The sequence below is a fragment of the Simochromis diagramma genome, unplaced genomic scaffold (genome assembly GCF_900408965.1).
Source record: "Simochromis diagramma unplaced genomic scaffold, fSimDia1.1 OVJJ01000602.1, whole genome shotgun sequence".
NCBI lineage: Eukaryota > Metazoa > Chordata > Actinopteri > Cichliformes > Cichlidae > Simochromis > Simochromis diagramma.
In genome coordinates, this window is record NW_024387040.1 from 352,504 (window position 1) to 370,228 (window position 17,725).

A 17,725-nucleotide genomic window follows, 5' to 3' on the forward strand; every position below is an offset into this window, starting at 1 on the left:
GCTCTGACCTTGACATGTGCAGGCTGGCTGGATGTTTTCCTCTCTTCTCAACTCGGCTCACGAACTGGAAACTTTGCTCCTGTCATCTCTCTTTCTTATGATCGCTCTGCTTTCTTTAGCTTACGCACACAGGGAACAGACTGGCGACGGTACCTGGGAGGATAAATGCTCAGTTAAATTGAATAAACACGATCCAGACATGCGCCATTCCGGCCTGTCTGTTGCGGACGATTCGCAGAGATCCCCCGATTCCATCAGTGAAGGAGGTGCAAAGATTAGATGTCAGCCGAGAGAGGCCACTGTCAGATAAAAGAGGATCCACGGCTCTCGCGATAAACGTCATTTTAATCCAACATCAGATAATCAGTGATTTTACTGAAATGGTTTCATAGCTTCCTTTGTTATCTTTTGATGATAGATAGCAGTATAGAGTGCATACGTTCACGCTAGTATTTCCTCTAATTTTTTTTGCACACACCCCTGCTGTTTGCTCGGTTCCTCTCAGTTTAGCAACGTCTTTATCTTAAGGTTGAAGTGAAAATATACTCGTATTTTTCCATCTGTGTAATAGTTTGTAAGTGTTCGATCGGTGTCTAATGCAGGACTTAAGAGGACCCACGCCCACGCGCCCCACCCTCGTGGTCACCATATATGTTTATGCTCCAGATGCTCTCTTGTCCTCTCGTGTTAAAACAAAATCGCCTGTCTATCATCTCACCATAGGTGCACTGGGTGGGGCAGGATTCCAGTCTTTTGAAGCGAACTTGTCATGAGAAATCTGCATCGCCGGGACAGAGTGCAGTCACAGGCACAAGATTAATTGTTTGCGGTGCACCACTTCAAACATTTTTTTCCAGACGCTCCATTATAATAAACTTTTGCACAGCTCATCATCACCTGTGTGCACACCTGCGGACGGGCACGCTCAGTGAAAATGTCAGTTGTTGTGAAAATACACGCACGTGTTCACGTGCAGGAAGGCGAACATGCACACAAGGGTTCATAGTCATGGAATATATATATACGTGCGTGTATATGTTTACTTAAAATGTGTAGATCCATAAAATAACTGCATAAATGTATATTGACAACTGACACTCCTCTACACACACACACACACACACACACACACACACAAAAGCATGCACGACTCCGGGCAGACTGCAGCAACACAACATTAAGCGGTTTTCTCTTCTCTGTTATCTCCAGCTTCCTTTTTGCCCTTTGGTTAAACATTCTCTTGGCATGCATGATCTCATTTAACTTTGATTTCCTCTTTTTCCAGGACGGCATCCTCGATGGTTCCAATTTCCAGCCCATTCCCCAATTTTCAACCCCAATGACAGACAACACACGCTCGAATGGGTGCTTTGCTAAAGAAGGGAATTGGTAAGTGATGATTTTAAATGCTGTTTAAGATAAAAAGAGGAGTTTTCAACAGATAAGAGTGTGCCTGGGTAGAGAGCAGGAAGCTCGGAGATACCAGTTAGAATGTACTGTTACAGTAGCCACATACCACATGTGTGATTTATGGTGCTGGGCTTCAGATAGCGCTGCAGTAGAAAAGTATTTTTTTCTTTTTTGTTGTTTTCAATAAACTATTACTTTACATTAGATATGAAATATTTCTATAACAGTGTTGGAAAAAAAAGCTTTCATTTCTTTTGAAGTTGTGCTAAAACTCTGAACCTAAAGGGAATATGTAGATAATTAATTTTATTCTTAAAAAAAAAATCCTAAATTTAAAATGCAAAACCCTCCAATCAGTGTAATTTGAAGGTGAACTGTTGAACTGAACTGACCTGACTGGTTCTCAGTGGTGTAACAATAATTATACATATTGCATTCTGGGCTGAAAATAAATACAAATTATTACACCTTTTCCTGAATTGAATTTAGGCTTTGGATGCATAATTTTAGTTTTATAAATTAAAACATAATTATAGCAAATTTTATGTTTTCTTTAAACAATAAAGTTCTTCTGATTATTTTATTACTATCGCAAAATAACTTAGAAGCCTTTCCCTTGAGAAAATCTGTAAAATTAAAAATAAGACAAAGGATGGATCCCCAAACAACGACAATATTTATTTAATTCGTTCCTCTTCAGTGTGGACAATTTGTCCAGCATGAAGTGCTTTTTTTGTTTTTTCCTCTTGGTTGAAAAGAGCAGCTCATTGTAGAGCTTTAAGTGGTTTGTGTAATCCCCTATAACCTATACCATGAAGCCACAGGATTGTGAAAATCTGTTTTCAGCACATTTTGAGTAGGAGCGAACCTGGGAATTCTCTCTCTCTCCCTCTCTCCCCAACTCTGTCATGAAACAGAGCACCCCATTTCCATATCAATCGGATTAGTTCCAAGACCAGGCAAGTAGGAGTAATGTAAGTAACCGTACAAATTTAAATATAGGACATCAAAAACATTGTTAGGCATTCATTTATTTTTGAGGCAGCCCTGGCTCTCTGTTTCCCTCTGTGAAGATGAGATGAAAATGTATCTCCTTAAATTTATTTTCATTTTATTTTGAAAGGCGCTCAGCACCATAGTATTTTTTTTTTTTTTGCCATTTCATGTGCACCATGGCACCCCGCAGTTTTTCTGTGCTTAACCTCTTTTGTGAAATGAATATGTCATATCGAGCAATCCACTTGTTCAGAATGCAACGCCGAGGCGATTTCAAGTGGGCAGCGTTCACGTTCACACGGGAACGGACGCTAACAGTCGTGGGCCGTGGACTCCTGTGGTATTTCAAGTCACGGTTAAACATTTAATTGATAATGGAGTTACACAAGTACATTTTCACATTTATTTTTTTTTCATACTGTAGATAAAATAAAATATGTTGAACTTTGCGAGTGTTTTTATTACTGGGATTACAGGTTGGTTGGTTTCAATAATATTGCAACAGCAGTGAAAAAGTGAAAAATCAAACATGATCTGATGACAGACAATAATGTCATAAATCGTAAATGCTGCACTTTTAATTCTGGTGTTTTTTTAATTTTCAGACTTTAAAGCAAAGAATTCCATTAAACTTGTTGAGGAGTTTCTACAAACGACACTGTTAGCTGTGTGTGTGTATTATTCCAGATTACAAATTATCACCTTTTTAACTGCACATAAAACAAAATCTCTGAGTCAGAACCAATAAAAGGAGAACATTTGTTTGGAGCACTTGCTCTGAGTGGGAGGAATTGGGAGGTCATCGTGTGTGAGAGAGTATCGGAGAGATTATTCAGCAGTCCGTGCTGCTGACTGATCAGACGGCCCAGAAACTCCCTGTCCGGATGTGGAGATAGATAGATGGATGCCTGCCTGTGCTTCCTCAGCCCTTTATAACTTAGCCCGTCTCTCTCTGTAATTGAAAAACTAGCTAGGCTGTTTTGTCTTGGGATTTGTCCCTTTATAATGCAGCTTCAAAACAGGAAAACCAATAGTGGGAATAGACCCCCAAATGTAATTAATTTTGTTGGGGGCTGTGGGGGGGAGGGGTGTGGTGGGTGGTGGTGGGGGTATTATTGCAGGAGGAAGAATTCTAATCAGTTGCAGATTCCTTCCTGTTTGGTTAGCGTGACCGTGGCCAATTACCAGTGAACTCTGTGTTACAGTTTCACTTCCTGTGCTACCCAAAGAATGGGCTGAGGACGCTGATGCAGAACCGTGGAGGACAGAGCGAGGGAGTGCAAGAGAGAGAAGAGATAGCAGGGAAAAGACAAAACAAAACACATGAAGCCGAGACAGCAGGAAAATAAACAGAAGAGAGGAGGGGGAAGAGAAAGAAAAGGAATGGGGTGGAGGGGAAATCTCCGGCCAGATCTTAGGTGCACATACGTCCTTTATCCACCTAATATAGGACATGACATGTGGTTTCCAAAGGAAATGAAAGGATTTTGGACCTGATTTCTGGAGCTGTTCTCAGGTAAAGGCTGCAACTGCAGAGCAACAGACTTGAACTCAAGGCACAAATGCAATAACGCATAACTCAATCACTGCAGCGATGTTATCGAAAGACACAATTTGGCTTCGCTGTTTTCCCCTAAATGGAATCAAACCACAAGACTGAACAACTGAATGACAATTGGCTGAGGCCCACCTGAATTTGCATAAAGTGTCCTTATTCTTTTTGTTTTTTAAATTTTTTTAGCATGCAGAAGTAACTCAATAAGCTATGGTACTTCCTGGGAAATTCACCATACCTATTAACCCATATACCGCTTTTGGCCAGGCCAGCTGTTTACACCATATTACAACAACATGCCTGAAATGTCAGTCATTGCAGGACTTGAGCCTTTTTTCTTGTTTTTATTGCGTGAATGCTCGCTCGCTTCCACCTCAGCAGGTCGGCAAAAACATGAGATTTTGGTGGGAAGCTAGACTCGGTGCCACCACAGAGATTTCCAGTGACAATCGCTAACAAGCTCCACTGCCAAATTGGTTCCCTTTGGCTTGATTCCACTCCTTAATTCTCTCCTCCCTTACCCCCGATTGCTCCTCCAGAGGGGTCTAGGCTCATAGTTTCCCATCTGTAATAGTTTTTGTGGCATGTTACTCTCCCCAATCTACTCCTATAATTCGCTTTTGATGGCACAGTTTAGTTGTAGTTAGAGGAGCCGTGCACTCTGGAGACAGCATTGGCAGTGGGAAATTAATTGATAAATCCTGTTGTGATCTGATCGGCAGCGCCACCGTAATGCACGTCCTCTATTCATCTTCTTATAAGTTGAAATGGTGGAAAATTTTTAAGGCAGGCACATTTAATTGCTTAAATATAGCATCAGTTGCAGATTGCTACCAAGTTTATTTGTAAGGTATACAATATATCTTACAGATTAGACCGAGGTAATTGCCATTTCAACAGTGTCAGTGATGACACTGCAGATAAATTCAAATAAAAAACAAACATGCCGGGAGTGATAAGAACAAATTTCTTTTCTGGTAAAATTCGAGATATCTGTTTTATATTACACCACAGATGACATGACATTTATTACCATTTCCAGCACAGTTGAAAACATCTCAAGGGGCCCGGTACTGTAGCGGTTACAAGTGGAATAAACTGCTTAGAAGATGTTCAAGGGATGATGCACATAACTGGCAATATGAATGTGAATTCCCTGAGAAGCTTATTTTTGCACACACATACACACACGCACAGAGTGAACAACATGAGAAATGGGCGAAGAGCCATAGTATTCAGTGCAAACTGGAGGGCCCAAGTCGCTAAACTAATCCTAGTACCATAGGATCCCACTTTCAGCCCTGTCTTTTGCTGCAGCTGCCTGGGATCATTTCACAAACACGAGGTATTCCTGGAAGAATTGATTCTGTTAGATAGTACATTGATCACACACATCGCCTGCGGACAGAAGATGGCTTTACAAGCAATAATACGGGAGACAATTATATTATTTTAGTGAAATAAGACAGAGTACAAGCAACGAGTGCCAATAGCCCAGGCAGGGGGAGGGAGGCACAGGCGGGCCCCCTCTGCGGCTGCCTCGGTGTGTTTGTGCTCCATCCTCAAGTGGCACGGTAATCCACTAAACTTTCCTCCACCCGCTTCCCTCAATGCAATCAGGATGCGAAGGCTCACCAGTGATTGCGTTCATTTGTAAAAGCATCCAAGCCAAAATTGAACCCCAAGGCTGATAAACTATAAAGATGCTGATCAGATCGCAGCTAAGGAGTCCACACTTGAGGGCACGAGGTGTCAGGGCTGGAGCCAAAAGAGCAATGACTCTGTATACCTCACTCAGAGCGAAGCGACTGCCCCGGAATACAAACAAGAGGGGAGAAAACACATAAAGACGACAACAAACTGCGATAGGATTTTTCATCCTGCAGCATCTCCCAGAAGAGGAGGACTTTTAGATGTTGTTTTTTTTTCACCCCCTTCCCTTCTTCTGTTTTATGGACTCAGTTGGTAAATGCATTTATTGCTCAGGCTTAAGCAAATGTATTTTATTGATGAATTCTGTGCGAATTTCATAATGCATCTCATGAAAAGCAGAAGCCCAAAAGAGATCTTGCAAAGGGAGCTCATATGTTTTCAGCCCTGCAATAGTAAGTTGGAATGAGAGCAATATATAACTATTCAAGTCCGGCCTATTTTGGTCTTCCGCCGCTTTGCCCTGTTGTCACCGCACGCACTTGAAGAGTTACTAAAACTTTTTGTCTGTTAGTTATTTCTCACAGCTATTGCCCTGTGTCTTTACTTTAAACACACATCTTCCCCCGCCAAAGCACAAAGACTGAGGACAGACAGGGGAGAGGAAAAAAACAAAAAAGAAAGAAAGGCAGGATTTGAGGATCTCCATCCTCGTGGCCCCAGTGCGTTAAATGTCAAAGAGCAGTCAGCGGGAGAGACTGATTCCAGGAGGCGATGTGAATGGGACGATTGAAGACCTGCCTTGATTGACAGCTCCTCCTCTCTCGCTCTGCCCCGAGGGTGATTGACAATGTGGTTCATCTCACATTTTGTGACTGAGCTAATCCAGTAAATTCCTACCAGACGCAGCACAACTCAGCAGAGACCTGCCGCTCCTTTCCCAGGTGGAGCTTTCATTTTATCTTTCGCCCTCTCCCCAAAATAAATATGTTTTTCCATCTGTGGCACTCCAAACAAATTGGGGAGGGGTATGGTTGGGGGGGACTATAATTAAGTGTAAGTACATAATTAAGCGAGTTTAGAAAAGTGCTAGTTTTCTATGAATTAAAATGTAGACTAATTACATGTGGGAATTAGCCTGCTGTTGTGCTAGTGATTAATATTGTCATAGGTTACTGTCTCAATATGCTGCCAGTTAGAAATGGGATCACCTCACTGGAACGATTGATCTCTTGCCAAGTTCAATAATTAATTGACTCAACAATCACTGACATGCAACTATCTCACACGTCGTCTCCTATGCCCACAAGGTGCGTCGCTCGTCCTCTTGACCTTGCACCTGTATTTTGACGCACGCCTGTTCCCAGAAAGTCGCTTCCGCCGCACTGCAGCTGGCTTTTCAAAGACGAAAGGAGACACGAGTGCAACATAAATAAAGAAGAACAATGAACTTAGAAGACCTTCGACCTTGTTTTTGGGTGTGTGTGCGCACCGTTGCCAGTAGAGCCCGAGAGTTGTTGCAGTTTCGTTTTTTCTTTTTTTGGGGGCCTTCTTGACAGCCGCGACCCACATTAGTGCAGCAGCTCCGTAAGGAGAGAAATGGGGGAAATACAGTATTTGATGGTTTCATTAATCATCATTCCTAAATTATCACTAAAGTGAGGGTGTGCGTTTAAGAATGATTAATTGCAGAGTGAGGCTAATCAAGCAGTGAATTACCTGCCTGCTCTTTTTGCAGGAGGTTGGTGTTAACCTCAAATGCAAAGCAAAACGGTGTCACGGAAAATCAGTCAGAGATACTAATCGGTGAAGGCCCTTTGTTTAAAAAAACAAAGAGACACACATTGTGACGTCATGTAAAAACGACTCTCCAGAACATACAGGAAGAATGCTCCTCCTACTGTTCTGAAAACCATACGCTAATACTGAAAGATAAGGCTTTTAAAATGTAACCCCCGGTTCTACGAATCCAAAACTGTGTTGATCTGTGAAATCTTTGTAAATGACGAGGCTGAGAAAATGTTCTCGGCTGCTGCAGTGCTAATGTCTTAAAAGTTTCTATCTTTAATTACTAAGGACAGCATTAACATCAATAATTCTCTGTCTCGGTACAGGTGGCTCCTGTGATCTGCCCGAGCAGAGCCCAGACAATACCCCAGTGTGTACAGATCAGGTGTTTAACTTATAAGCATGATGAAAGCCTCGGCAACCAGTTGCGACAATGGCAAAGTGAGATAATAGCCCGCCAAGATGAGCCGCGGATGACTTGTACAAGCATCAAACTTTCACGGTGCATTGCACACTCTGAATGGTATGCTTTTGAAGTCAGAGACTCTCAGGGGTGTGGCAGACGTTGTCTGGTCCACCTCACCGTGTTGGGTTATTAGGCCACTGCTTTGGCTCACACTAAGGCGCTTTCTGATAAGGTTTAGTATTCGTGACATTCAAACGCGTGCGATGTGACCAGATCCTTGAGAAAGGAATAAGTATAGCATGAAAATATACCCCATAATTTGACTCATGCTTCAGAGCCAGCGCTCATTTGGAGGCAAATATTTTGTTCACATACACAAATGAGCCCTCCTAATTGCACGATTTTATGCACAATTCAAATTCAAATCATTCCTTCTTGACACAGCCAATACATCTGTCACGCGGCTCCTCATTTTTTTGTTGAATAATTAAAAAAAGAAATAGAGAAACATACTAATGAGGGAACCTTACTTGAGGGCTTTGACGCTCCACTGACTATCATATTAATGTATTCCTGTGTGAATTAAACGCATCATCAAACACCTAAGTTCCCTCCATATTTTCCTCTGAAGACAAGGGCTGGACACCGGTGTCTACCTTGCCCTCTGCAAAAATGAAGGGCATTCTTCATTAATACATCTCTTGTGATTACTTGTTAATAGCCATGTACTAAAAAGGCCTCCTGCTCAAATTGACAAAAACGCCGGGAATTTAGCTTTTTATGACAATGACATTGTTTCGGTCAATGATTAAGTCATTAAGATATGTTAAAGTCAATTTAAAGTGATATGTAGATTTAATATACCTTGCTGCCTTTGTCTTTCCCGGCTCTCTATAAATGTTGTATGCATCCAGAAACCTCCTCTGCTGTTAAGAAAAAATAGATATCTTGAACTGTGACAGCTGCAAACATGTTTCAGGCATGACAAAAGACCTTTGTGAAATGAATTTCCTTACAAAGATCACAGGAGTTGTTTAATAATGTGCCGCAAACACAGTTTTCCCCATCCTATAGTTTAATTTATTAGATTGCTTAAAACAGACAAGCTATCCAATCCTGTGCCAATCCAAATATTTTTTCCAGAAAGCTTTCTAGGCGGTCTTCTGATGTGGCTCTGTGTAAGAAACCAGGCACGCCAGATCAGTGTGGAACCGTTGGTTTAAGACATTTTTATTTCCATTTCCTTAGGTCTCGGCACCAAAACAGCTTTCTTAATGGTTTGGCTTAAATTGCACCTTTCTACATGTTAACCACGCTTCCCCTCTTCTCACCAGGATGATGAGTCATAATCCATCCACCCCTCCATTCTCTTTCACAGGGACATATAATCCATTGTCTGAAAATGAGTGACCAAAGGAAAGCAAAACATTCCAACATATTGGAAGAGAATACTTTTACACAAACACACACTACTTCTGTGGAAGCCCGGTGTGTTTTATCACCAGCTGTTACAGCAACAGTATGATTTCTTTGTCTTTTTCCCATCTTTTCTTCAGTATACCTTTGCACACCTCCCTAAATCTCGCTCCTTCCATTTATCCCATCATCCCTGCCTACTCACCGCAGACTTACAGTTAGCAGAAATCCTTCCTCTCGGTTTCTGACAGCTTAAACTGGCTCATTAAGGCAAATTGGGGAATAGCAGAGTAAACTGAGCTTGCACTTATTTTAATGGCCGCTTTGTAACAGAGCAAACATGCCAGCTCATGCTCCATGTAATGGCTTGTCCATACTGAAGACATATATTAGAATTAATTATCATAATAGACCATTTGTGCTTAACTACTAAATGGGTCAGTTCTTGTGGATTGTACCGCAAGACTTTAGAGAGATAAGTTAAGCTGTGGGGAAAAAAAGGTGGAAAAACAAGTGGAAAAAAATCAGATTCTAATAATTACACTGGCTCCAAAACAAAGGCACAAAAAGTACAAAGCACACAGTTAAGGTGTTGGTTTGAATATTTTGAATAGAATTGCCCATAGCCGTTAGAGAGCAAAGCAGGCAATGTGTGATTGATCACGTCCCACGGGGGCGACAGCCAGCATGCCATTTATACACAACAAACGGCATTGGCTACACTAAACTAAGCTCACACAACCTATGCAGATAGCACAGTCTTTCATTTTAACATGTGCATGCTAAACCTGGCTGATAAACGATTTGCCTAGCAGCACTTCCGTCCATATTTTATCACGGCAGACAATGCTCGGTGGCGTTGCCAGACTTGGTGTATATCCAGTATTTAGGCAAAAAAGCTTCTCCTCAACCTCTCAACAGCTTGGCACCCATAATTAACTTCCACGGGACTGATGGGAGCTTAGTCAGAGGCAACAGGAAGAGAATAAAATCTAACACAACAGCTCAGAATAGAAGAAAACAAGAGAAAGAGTCTGTCAAGTCTGGGTCAGTGATGGTTCAGAGCTTCTTTTTCCTCACTGTACAGATAACCTCCATCATCCAGCAAGTTCCTGTTAAGGGTAGAAATGGCTGAAAGGATTAATGAGTGTTTATACTTGAAGCTCTGTAGCTGCTAAACGCATTAAAAACCTTTAAGCTGTTGCATGCCGAGAACATTTTAAGCTAGTATTCTCAAATTTGCCAATAAGTATGAGCAGGGTGGAGTGTTAACTTTCCTATCCAGAGGCAAGAGCCTGGCAAATCTGGAGTTCCAGTATTTTAAAGTACTTTTTTTATTTAATGAAACAAATTTCTTATATTAAAATTTGAAATACACTAAAAACTATAAACTCCACAAACCACAAACATGCGTCTACATACATCTGATTTTTCAGCTTTGGCTTTTTCTCAATGGAGTGTCAACCAGACAGATTACAGGATAGATCCTGCATGTGCTTTTTGTTAAAGGGGTTCATTAATAGCTGGATATGACCTCTGACCATCCCTTTAAATCATTAGCCGGTCAACTGGCGGTTTCTGTTTACCATGCTCATTGGAGAGCGGTGTGTTAGTCGAGGTGGTTAGCTGCGGGTATTTTGATGTTGATGTGCATCAGCTCATATCTGCTTAAATGAGAAAATATTACACTGGATAAATAATAAAATTTGGTCCAGTATGTCTCATTACTGATATCTCATTACTGTATCACATAGAAATAATAAAACAAGCAGTCTTTGTATATTAATGTATTTATTGTAGTTAGACTGTGTGGCTGTCAGATTGATCGGGGAAGCTTTATGTTTTTAAAAAAAATATGATAGCAAAAAATTGAAAGCATTTGGATTAAGAAATAAGAGTTACAAATATAAGCGCGTTCATCACATGTGTGTCCATTTGTCTCGATGTGTGTGTATAAATGAGATAGGTTACTGAATGGGAGCTCCCATCCTATCACTCGAATCTAGCTGTGGGGCACAAAGTCCATTTGTCACGTCCCACTTTTGTTATCGCGCTGCTCTTCAGAGAAAACAAACAACAAAAGTGCACAAAAGACCTCCACAGAAAAACGCTGCCTCATCCAATGAGAGGTTTGCATTAGATACGAAGGGGAGTGCAGGAGAAGTGAAGCTCTGCACAGAAGGCAGGGGAGGAGAGAGATGTGTGATTAAATGCGTGTGTGTTTGACCGTCACTCTGAGCGGGTGCACGGCATGTGTTTGTGAGCTTTCATAATGTGTGTATGTGTACGTTCGGCACTGTGTGGAGGTGTGCAAGGGATGTCTGTTAGGAGGGTACCCGGAGCATTGCCATAGCGCCTGGTGCCTAAATCATGTGTACAAGCTGTTTCCAATAAACTGTTAAATTTGATAAAGAGGTCTGGTATTATATTACAAAGCCCACGGGGCACTCGGACCTCTGCTATCATGAATACATTTTGCCTGATAATAATGCTGTGACTTCAGTCGCTGCCACAGGAAAAACTGCTGCCCTCCTGGAAAATCAAGTTGCGAGGCAGGGTGACACCTGTATAAATGGACAGGTGATGAGATTATAATATATTTATGCTTTCTCGGTTAGTGTTAAGGGACTTCTACAAGTGAGCTTGAGTAACACAAGTGACTAGAGGGGGTGACTGGGTGTGCCACAGGGGTAAATCCTCTCACCTCACAGATCAGGACTTTTATTCATGAGGGGAAAACTGCAGAGATATACAGTGGCATTTGGTTATAAGTCACTGTGGTTTTTTGAGGCATCCATGATACTAAAGACCATTTGAGTTTAGAGGATTTACAGCTTAGAGGAATCCTTTATTTCCCCGTGAGAGAAAATAATCACAGAATGAAAATTACTGTCTTTTAAATAAAAAACCCAGTAGTCAAAATTGCACTAATTTGGGTCATTATGGACATATTTTACTATAATTTATGATATACCTATATTTTCATAGTTGTGTCTACATACTTGTAGGTATTCTTTTATTAATTTCGTACTTTTAGTGTCAGGTTATTCTTCCAAAGTAAAACAAAATAAAATAAAACTTTGTTTGAAGTTGATCTAATGTTGCTATATTTAGAAACTTAGTGAATAAACTGTTATATGATGTGAGAATGTGATCAAACTTTTTATCAGAGAGAAAGTGTGAGTTTTTGGACACTTGAGCCTAACATTAGCTAGCATAACATTAGCTAGCATAACATTAGCTAGCATGTCTAATCTGCTGCTACTTGTGACAATATTGGGAATAAATAAGCATGGTTTTGAGTGTTGTCTCTTTCCTTTGTGGTTTTACTTTTTTAGTGAAGGGGACCCCTCCAAAGATAATAAAACCTAGGCATGGTCCTTCATATTTTGAGTCTGAAGGTGCAGGCACGAATTAATATTTGCCTCCACGATACACGAGTGCCTTCAAGTTTTCTTTCCCTCTGGCTTTGGCGGTCTCTAGCCATACATATAAAACGCAGAACATCAGTGTTCATCTTGCTACTATATTCAAGATAGCGGGGCAACATGGTGGCTTCCACAAACTAGCGGCCGCTCTTATGTATTTTTAATTGATTAATTCTACGTTTATAATAATGCATCGATTTGTAATTTTTATATAATTATATTGCCCTTTTCCATTACAGAAATAAAACAATTGCTGACTATACCTTTAAGTATTTTAGTTTAAACCAGAGAACTGGTTGAAAGTTAAGTGTGTTTTAAATAGCACAAGACTGATTTTGTAAACTAGTCCTGTTTATAGTAAAATAGACAATAAAAGGGGGGTATTGTTTGGTGTGTGGCGACCTGTTGCTAGCTCATTAACATGAAGTGTCCTCACTCAGTTTAGCTTTTTGTTAGTTAAATAAAAGCATGTAACCAAGTAACACTGCTGGTACTAATATAATAAACATGTTCCTGTGATCTTAGGATTTTAGAATTCCTTACTGTGTTACAGCAGTCTTATTTGGTATTCCCGACTGCACCAGTCTGCCCCATATCTCTGGTCTCCATACAGTATCTAGGTAGCTAAGAAGGTAGGCAGGTGATGAATGTTCAGTAATTGTAAGAGTTCAGTGGTAAAAAGATTCAAATCCATGACAGTGAGAAATGGAAGAGAGCCCCCGGGGGAAATTTCAGGCTGTGAGGAAGTGCATCCAACCTGTCTAAATAACAGATCACACCTCAACTTGGTCACTTGCTCAGAACGTAGGCTCTGATATTAGAAATGTGCCTTTATTGCAAATGAGGGCTGCTGTGCAACTCAGTGTAGCGCCTTGTTTTTCTTATTAAAAAACAAGTATTAAAGGTGTTACATGCATACTTTTGACATATTGACATTAAGCAAATAAAATGTTAACAGTTAAAAACAAAAAAAAAAAAAGAAGGTCAGAAGCACAGGGATACGTCTCATCACTATTCTCCAGTTTTCCCACTGCGGCTTTGAGAGGTTTGAGATTTGCTCAGTGTGCAGCATTTGCATAATGATATGACAAATGAATTGTGGAATAGGTGTCGTGTGTTTTGGTGGGTGCATTTGTGATTCTGCATGCACACAGCGACGAGAGCTTGTGTAACGTGCGCATAAATCCCCAACCTTGTTACATGTGTGCAGTTGTCTGTCTGCGCTTGTGCATGATCATGGGTCTACTTACAGGGTTTGAATGCTCCACGGATTACTGTTCTCTGTTTCGGCTGCACAAGCCAAACTAAATAAACACAATAAACTAACCACATGTGTTTAAGTTCAACCGGTAATATTAATAATCTGCACCGTACTTAAGACAGTTTTAAACAATCCCTCTAGGTTCAAGAGAAATGCTCCACTCATTACCAGTGGATGTCAGATTTGGCCAGCCTGCCTCTGAATCTGACTTTTATGACTCACCGTTAAAGTCCAAATGAAATGCAACAAAGGAAGAATTTTGTTTGGCAGGAGCTGAAATTAATAACTGAGGTTCTTTTTTATGAGTGATTATGACTGAGCTGTGATTATTTCCAGCGTTGTAATCAAGGATTTTGTAAAGATCAGAGGAAATATTTATGTGTGCATTTGTTCCTGTGCTCATCACTGCAGAATGCATTCTTTTGCATATGGGCATGTACACAAAACAGTTTTTCTCTGCAGGGCTCATGATGCAGCCGTCCATGTTTCAGCCACCGCACCACTTAACCAACCAAACCTCTGTGCTGAAGCTAAGCGTGCCTTATCCCATCCAGTATGAGATGCGATATAGCAGATTTGAAGCTAAACAATTGGGCAAGGTTCAAGGTTCAAGGTTCTTTATTGGGCAGTTGTTTTTTGATAACATTGCCCGAACACATTAACCATAATGATAGCAGTAGCGACACTATCTTAATTTAGCACAAATGGACAAAGGAACAAAAGCCTTGTGTTATCAACAAGTGGCTGTCACTAACTTTTACAGCATTCCCATGTCTTATTTAATGAGTTTTCACCGATGTTGTGCGATACTGTAGATATTCTGACAATGAAAAATGAAGGCTCATGATAAATACCTTCAGTGGGTATGGTACTTCCAACAAAGTTTTATAACTTCATCATCAAGGATGCCGCCTTGGTTGCAGTTACATTTCATAAATCATCAATGATACATACACAGAACAGTGCCTGCGGGTATTTCCCAAAGCGTAAGGATAAAACTTTTTGCTAATAATATGGAAAGACTTCATCACTTAGTCACAGCAAAACTGCATAAGACATCAAATTGACAGGAGGAAGATGGTTGGCGCTAAAGTGTAATCAATGTTGTCGATCTAGAACGGCACGTGTGGGCAACATCCTCCCCAGAAAGGACGTCGACCTTCCGGCTTAAAGTGGATGGACAGTACAAACATAAAAACCTACAAACCTCTTGTATGTTGCCTAGAGATATTGTCCATGTACAACAACTTTACAATAAACCAACAGTCCAAGTTTAACTCAGTGGTCACAGTCAAAATATAATAAAGAAAAGACCAGGGGCCGTCTGCTTCACTGGAAGTGGGGCTCGTAAAGAGCTGACCTTAGCAAACAACAACAAATGAGCGCTCTGTTGACTTCCTCTGTAGACATACAAACCGGATAACTGGTCTTAACGGGACAATCACTGGGCCCTCGCATTATTAATGACATTATTACTGCATAGCGACAGAGTGAGGGAGAGAAAGAGGGAGAGGCGGTTAAAAAAAAAAGGAGCGTAAAATGAGGAAAGCTAAAAAATGAGGCAGACAGAGGAAGGTTTTAGAACGAAATAAGATGGATTGACATCACCACCTTTGGAGGATTGTGGAAAGGACGCTGTCTCTCTCCTTTTTGGGTGGCTAGACCCTCCCTCACAGTTAATTGGAGTCCTCGGCTCGATCCCACCATCCCATACTCTAGTGGCGCCCCCCAAGGTGCGGGGAATTACCGTGTCTACCTCCCCTCCTCTATATTTAGGCCATTTAAGGTTGCACTGTTTTAAAAGGGAAAGTCAAAAGATGCCATTCTTTATGAATGTCTGAGGATATGAATAGGGTCGCAGCTCCTCTCCCTCCATCCCCTTAGGAGTTCACCTTTTCAAATATAACGAATGCCTCAATTAAAATCCCTTTCAAACTCCATGCTTATTTTTCGATAACAATTGTCCGCCGCTTCCCTTTAGTCCCCCCACTCTCTCTCTCTCCACCCTCTCTTTTTTTCCCTCTTTCTGAGGAGGGGTGATGTAACGGGCAGACGATGGCTACGCGTGCAAAGAAATGAAACAAGGGAGGAAGAAAGAGACAAAGATGAAGCAGAGAAAAGGAAACACAGGGAGAGAGATAGCTTGAAAAAGGGAGAGGTGTGTGTGTGTGTGTGTGTCTCTCTCTCTCTCTCTGTGTGTGTGTGTGTGTGTGTGTGTGTGTGTGTGTGTGTGTGTGTAGAGTGGGAGAGGGAGCAAGTGCATGACGGAGGGATGAATGTACTGTAGGGCCTAGAATGATGTGAGCCAGTAGATGGCAGGGTAAGAACAGTAATATGGCTAGTTCCACTCTGTCTCTCTGTAGCCAAACAGCAGGTCAGTGGGGAGTCCTAATCACACTCACACTCACACACACACACACACACACACACACACACACACACACACACACACACGCACACACACAAGGCAAGCTTGCTCAAAATGGAAGCAATAGTCAGAGGTACATCTTTTCCAACAAGTGCATTTAAAGACACTTCTGCACATAACCTATCTGCATGGTATTCCTAATGTTTACACACATTTTCTTGCATGAGCACAAAAAGATTCGAGTATGCAAGCAAACCCTGATTCATGTCGGCAAGTACAAGAAAAAGAAGAAAAAGAAGAAGACATTTTTGCAGGATACGTTTGTTTATGGTAGCTTTCCTCGCAAGACTGTCTGAAAATAGTTACCGTAGTTACACGTGTCATGTTTTAAAAAAGACGCTGACGTTTCCTGAGTTGTTTTGTCCTGATAAGTAATTTGGAAAAACTTCCAACATTTTTTTTTTGTCTTTTTCTTTGAGCTTTGTTGTCAGAAATGTTTGCATGTGGCGTGCCTTATGCAAGTTAAAACTAATAGTTACAAGACAGTTTGTCGCCATTTGAGGCTCAAAGGGAAATGAAACTAATGCTGAATAATAATGTGTTCTTAGGGCGCCATTAGCATCGCAACAGTGAAATGCATTAAGGCTCTATGGAAGATGGCTGGCTTTAATAAAAGACCACTTAAAGACAGCAAACAACAGCAAACAAGCAAATCTAAAAAACGTGGGCCCGCTCGCTCACTTAAAACCCGTGGACTCTATCTGCATTCGAAGGGTACGGTGGTGGAGATTAACTGCCTGGTGTTGTTTAACTTGGCTTCGTCTTTGGCTGTGTTCGATTAAACTGTAGGGAGGAAAACCAAAGGCAGGCTTTTTCCATTCAGTAATATTGACTAATTAATAATTATGACAGTTCCCCTTCTATAGCTTTTTGGTTACATGCTGATTTGTGGCCATGATCACAACCACCCATTTTTTTTTAATGAAAACATGCACAACAGTTGAGTTTACTGCATCTTAAAAGCCTGCGAATACACGCAGCTAAATTAGACTTGAGCAAATGATGGTTTACTGCGCAGGCTACAACTACAACGCAGAGCATGTAAAACTGGTTCTGTCACAGTCAGAAACTAACAAGCGGGCTTGTTTTTGGAGTTGAGTGTGGTTTCCATCAAGAGCTCCAGCTGTTTCACATGAACGACATCGAGAGGCTCAAAGCTATCTGCGCCTTTGCTAAGAGGCAGAATATATATTTGAGCACTCGCCCTCTCTCTGTCTACGTCCCTTTCTCTTGCCTCTGCTATCTGTTTACGCCGGTCTCACCCTCTCTCTTTCTTCGCCAGTCTAAACCAATAATCTGCGATATCTTTATCTTGAGAGTCACGGTAATATCATATAGCACACAGACATCCCCACTTGCCTTTTGGGCTTTTTTCCCCCCTGCCTTT

General features: G+C 41.2%; 1 long non-coding RNA gene across 2 annotated transcripts in view; it reads left to right on the forward strand.

Annotated features, from left to right (window-relative positions):
- LOC120741355 overlaps positions 1 to 16,069 on the forward strand; it is a 24,944-nt gene extending 8,875 nt beyond the window's left edge. For both annotated transcript variants that reach the window (XR_005697614.1, XR_005697613.1), the window contains exon 3: positions 1,286 to 16,069. This is a non-coding gene — a long non-coding RNA (uncharacterized LOC120741355). The remainder of the gene's footprint in view (positions 1 to 1,285) is intronic.
- Positions 16,070 to 17,725: the final 1,656 nt, after the last annotated feature.